The following is a 5,861-nucleotide window of genomic DNA, read 5'->3' as shown; positions in this document are numbered from 1 at the left end:
GATTTTTCTGCTAGTTTAGGCTCTCATGATGGGTGAAGAGCATAGCACTGGGTGTCATAAATTTTAGATCTCCCACCAACTCATTTGAACAGACGCTGTTCCCTCTCTGAGCCTCAGTTGTTCTATCTGTAGAGTGGGGTCAGACCAGGAATCCTCTTGACCTGGATGCCCTGAGATTCCCTGAGCAATTTGTTGATTACTGCCACGGCTTCCTCTGGCTTAAAAAGGCGTTCCCCTAAAACTCTACTCCTGAACACTCAGGAGAAGAAGCAACCACAGCAAAAATTCACACGCCCACTCCTGGTTCCCCTGGAGGCTGGATAGCTGGAGAGACAGGGCAGTGAGCCCTCTGGGGACACCTGTGTCCAGAGCAACAACTTGTCACTCAGAGCAGGTGCTGAGAGAAGAAGCTGGGGAGAGAGTCCCTTTCTGAAGATCCAAGGGATCTATGGGGGCCCAGCTGAGAGTAGGGCTCCTGTGTACCCATGCTGTCCCTGCAGGGCTTTTCCCTGGAGGGCAGCTTAGTGGGAAAGAGCCATCTGCTCACCCTCACATGCCACTAAAGACAGGTATTTGGGTTGCAGCTGGAGAGATTTAGATTAGACTCACAGACTGCCAAGCCAGGAACTGCCAGGGCATGGGCATGAGTCCATTTCCAGGAGCCAAGGAGAGGCAGCAGGAGGAGCTGATGAATCACACCTGCCAACATTTGCACTTGAGCCTGTGTTGGAAGGTGAATTCAGGCCAAGATGCCCAGTGCTTTCTGAACCTCAGAGAGTCCTCTTCCTCCAATCTGGGAGCCCTTTAGCCCCTGCTGTAGATCTCCCAGTAGCTCCTCTTGGCCCCTGGATGTAAGGGTAGACTCCTGCCTGGCATTTGTGCCCTCCAGAGCCTGGGGACCTCTGTGTCTGCAGCCACACATCTCCCCTATGTTGATCCATGCTGGGCAAGGGCCAGACCTCCCTTCTTTCTGTCTCGTAGGGCTCGCTGCTGCTGAGGCTTTTGAGCCTCCACTCGGATTCCGGATTCCGACAACTTTGCCCTGGCCCCCTCTTCCAGGAAGCCCTCCCGAACGAATCAAGTGTCCTCAACCAAGCCATGACCCTTCTCAGGGGCACTCCCACCTCCCCCCAGTCTCTTGCCATTTGTTCCTTCTTGAGGGTCTTGATCTTTTTCCCAGTGGAACAGCAAGGGTCTTGCATGGGGTGTCCTGGGACAGGGCCAGCCAGGCCAGACTGAGGAAGGGACTTAGGCAGTTTCCTAGAGGAGGGACGTCCTGACAGAGAGAGCCAAGTTGGCATTAAGTGTTCTGAGACTGCCCTTGTCGAGGATAGAGGCTTGGAGCAGGTCTGACTCATGCCTGACATTGCCTTGTCTGGCTCTGGGCCTGGCCAGAGGGCCTGCTTGGACACCTTGCTAGCAGATGGCCCTGTAAAGAGTGGCATCTGTTTCGGGCTGTGCTATCCAGTATGGTGGCCGCTGGCCACATGTGGTCTTGGGCACTTGAAATGTGGCCAGTCTGAGCCGAGATATGTAGAAAGATATGTAGAAAGTGTGAAATAAACACAGGTGTTCAAGAATTTAGCACCAAAAATAATGTGAACTATCTCATTAATTTTTTATATTGATGATACGTTAAAATGATAAAGTATTTTGGATATAATTGAAATATATATATTTTATTATTTTATATATATGTAAATATACATATTTATATATACATAAAATTTATATATTTTATGTATATAATATATATTGAAATACATATCTTGAAATATATTGAAATATATATAGAAATATATATTTTATTATTTTATATATGTATATTTATATAAAAATTTATTTTTAAAATTTATATTAAAATTTCTATAATATAATATTAATATATTATAATTAATATAACATATAAATTTTATAAATATATTTATATATAATATAGTATATAATATAGTATATAATATATATTATATAAGCATACATACATATAAAATATATTATATATAACATATTTATAATATATAATATATAAATATATAAAATATAATATATAAATATAAATTATATATAAAGTTATAATATATAATATATATGACATATTATATATAATATTATTTATAATATAAATATAATATTTATACATCAAATTTATATATTTTATATACTATATTATATATAATTTATATTTTATATGTATAATATATTGAAATATATACTGTTATTTTATATATATTTATATAAAATAGGTATATTACATTATATATATAACTAAAATATAGTATTCAAGTTAAATACATTTTTCTTTTATATAAAAATTTTATTCTTAAATTTTATTCATCTTCCAGCTTTATTGAGATATAGTTGACACACAGCACGACATCAATTTAAGGGATACAACATAATGATTTGACTTTATACATGAATTGATGGTCACAATAAGTTCAGGGAACATCCTTCATCTTGTGTAGATAAAAATGTAAAGAAATGGAAAAAACTTTTTTTCATTGTGACAAGAGCTCTATGGATTTACTTTCTTAACAACTTTCATATATGACCTACAGTAGTGTAATTATACTTATTGCATTGTACATTACATCCCTAATGATTATTTCATTATAACTGGAACTTTGCGCCTTTTGACTGTCTTCATCCGATTCCCTCTACCCCCATACCCTGCCTCTGGTAGCCACAAGCTTGATCTCTTTTTTTGTTTATTTGTTCTTGAAGTACAACTGACCTACAGCACTATGTTAGTTTCTGGTACCCAACATAGTGATTCCATATTTCTATACATTTCAAAATATTCACTACTATAAGTCTGGTTACAATCTGTCATCACACAAAGATATTACATAATCGTTGGCTGTTTCTCATATTGTACATCTCATACCTGTGACTTATTTATTTTGCAACTAGAAGTTTGTACCTCTTGATCTCCCTCACCGACTACTTTCTTCCCCCCACCCCCTTCCCCTCTGTCAACCATCTGTTCTCTGTATTTTATAATTCTGTTTTTGTTTCTTCATATTTGTTCACTTGCTTTGCTTTCTAGATTCTACATATATGCGAAATCATACAGTATTTGTCTTTCTTGGATTTATTTCACTTATTTCATTTATTTCACTTAATACCTCTCAGCCCATATCCACATCATCGCAAATCAAGACTTCATTCTTTTTTATGGCTGAGTAATATTCAATTAAATATAAATGAAATGGTTTCTTCCATATATTGGCAATTATAAATAATAACTAATGAACATAGGGGTACATACATGTTTTCTCAGTAGTAATTTTATTTTCTTCAGATAAATACCCAGAAGTGGGATTGTTGCATCAAATGGCAATTCTAGTTTTGATATTTTGAAGAATCTCCATATGGTTTTCTGTAGTGGCTGCACCAACTGACATTTCTACCAACAGTGTAGTGAAGGTTCCCTTTTCTCCACACCCTCACCAACACTTTTTATTTGTTGTCTTTTGGTAATAGCCATTCTGACAAGTGGGAGGTAATACCTCATTGTGGTTCTGATTTGCATTTCCCTGGTGATGAGTGATGTTGAGCATCTTTTCAAATGTCTCTTGACCATCTGCCTGTCTTCTTTGGAAAAATGTCTGTTCAGATCCTCTGCCTATTTTTTATTTGGGTTATTTGGTTTTATTTTTTGTCTGTGCTGGGTCTTCTTCACTGTGCATGGGCTTTCTCTAGTTGCAGTGAGTGGGGGCCCTTCTCTAGTTGTGACCTGTGGGCTTAATTGCCCTATAACACATGGAATCTTCCCAAACCAGGGATTGAACCCATGTTCCCTGCATTGACAGGTAGATTCTTAACCACTGGGCCATCAGGGAGGTTCTATTTGTTGTTGTTTTTTTTTTTTTTTGATGTTGAGTTGTATGAGTTCTTTTTACATTTTGTATCTTAACCCCTTATTGGATATTTGTTTGTAAATATCTTCTCCCATTCAGTAGGTGGCCTTCTCATTTTGTTGATATTTTCCTTCACTGTACAAAAGCTTTTTAGTTTGATGTAATGCCATTTGTTTATTGTTGCTTTTGTTTCCCTTGACAGAGGAGACATATCCAAAAAATATACTAAGACCAATTGTTAAAGCAAGTACTGCCTCTGTTTCCTTCTAGAAATTTTATGATTTCAGAACTTATTTTTTAAGTCTTTAACCCATTTTGAATTTATTTTTGTGCATGGTGTGAGGGTGTCATCCATTTCAGTTCTTTTTCATGTAACGATCCAGTTTTTTTAACACTATTTATTGAAGAGATTGTCTTTTCCCCACTGTATGTTCTTGCCTCTTTTGTCATAGATTAATTGCCATCTAAGTGTGGGTTCATTTCTGGGTTCTCTATTCTGTTCCATTGCTGTATAATCTGTTCCTGTGGCAGTATCATACTGTTCTGTATGGAGTATACTGTAGCTTTGTAGCGTAGTTTGAAGTCAGGGAGTGTGATGCTCCTAGCTTCTTTTTCTTTCTCAAGATTGTTTTGGCTATTTGGAAGTCTTTTGTGTTACCATACAAATCTTAGAATTATTCATTCTAGTTCTGTGAAAAATGCCACTGGTATTTTGATAAGAGTTGCATTAAATCTGTAGATTGCTTTGGGCAGTATGGTCACCTTAACAGTATTAATTCTTCCAACCCATGAGCATGGTTTATCTTTCCATCTGTTTGTGCCATCTTCAGTTTATTTCATCTGTGCCTTATAGTTTTCTGAGCACAGATCTTTTACTGCCTTAGGTTTATTCCTAGGGATTTTATTCTTTTTGATGTGATTATAAATAAGAGTGCTTTCTTAATTTCTTTTTCTGACAGTTCATTGTTAGTGTATAAAATGCAACTGATTTCTGTATATTAATTTTGTATCCTGCAGCCTTACTGAATTTACTGATGAGTTCTAGTAGTTTTTTGGTGATATCTTTAGGATTTTCTAAGTCAAGTATCATGTCAGTGCTCGCTTCGGCAGCACATATACTAAAATTGGAACGATACAGAGAAGATTAGCATGGCCCCTGCGCAAGGGTGACACGCAAATTCGTGAAGCGTTCCATATTTTTAAAGAAAAAAAAAAAAAAGTATCATGTCATCTGCTATAGTGATAGGCTTATTTCTTCCTTTCCAGATTTGGATTCCTTTTATTTCTCGTTCTTTTCTGATTGCTGTACCTTGGACTTTTTTTACTTTTAAAAATAGAGCTACTAGAAAATTTTTACTTACATATGAAACTCACATTATATCATTTCCATTTTACAGAGGCGGACACAAGCATCAGAGGGCTTGAGTGACGTGTGATGCAAAGCCCAAGCGCGGAAGTCAGTGAATCTGCTTTAGAATTTGTGAGCAGAGAGGACTCCAAAAGGATGCATTCCCCAGGCCCTTTGGCTGTGGGACAAATACTAGAACCCTCCATGCTCAAACAGTCACGTTCCCCTCCTCCTGGGAATCTTAACCAACCAGTAGTATATTCTGCCTTTGAGGGTGGGCTTGGAGTTGAAGCTGTGACCCATGAACATGGGAGGCTCCCCAAGATGCCCAGCCTGAGCAGATACCATTAACTGACCTCCCTCCCCAGTTCCAACTGCAGCGGGCCGGCCTCTGCCCTGCCCCAGGCCCCATCAACTTGAACCTCAGTGTGGCCCCCTCCCAGACATCAACCCTATCAGCTACTCTATCAGGTTATCTTGCACCCTCTACCTCAGACCCCCCTCTGTCCCTGTTCCCAAACATTGCTCAGGCCGCAGACCACTTTCCTCACAGTTAAGCATCCTGGCTAGTTGTTGTTCCTGGCCAGTCCATAGCAGGACCCCTTCCCTGGCCCCTGAGGCAACAGATGTAGAGAATGACTTTGGGTTTG

The 5,861-nt window shown here is 38.6% G+C and overlaps 1 non-coding gene across 1 annotated transcript; it reads left to right on the top strand.

Moving 5' to 3' along the window:
• The first annotated feature begins 4,957 nt into the window (after positions 1 to 4,957).
• Positions 4,958 to 5,064, top strand: LOC122693037. Its single transcript, XR_006340835.1, has one exon. It is a non-coding gene; the product is annotated as a U6 spliceosomal RNA (small nuclear RNA).
• Positions 5,065 to 5,861: the final 797 nt, after the last annotated feature.

This window comes from Cervus elaphus, chromosome 4, assembly GCF_910594005.1.
Source record: "Cervus elaphus chromosome 4, mCerEla1.1, whole genome shotgun sequence".
NCBI lineage: Eukaryota > Metazoa > Chordata > Mammalia > Artiodactyla > Cervidae > Cervus > Cervus elaphus.
The sequence above is the reverse complement of the archived record's forward strand: the minus strand, read 5'-3'. Positions and strand labels throughout refer to the sequence as shown.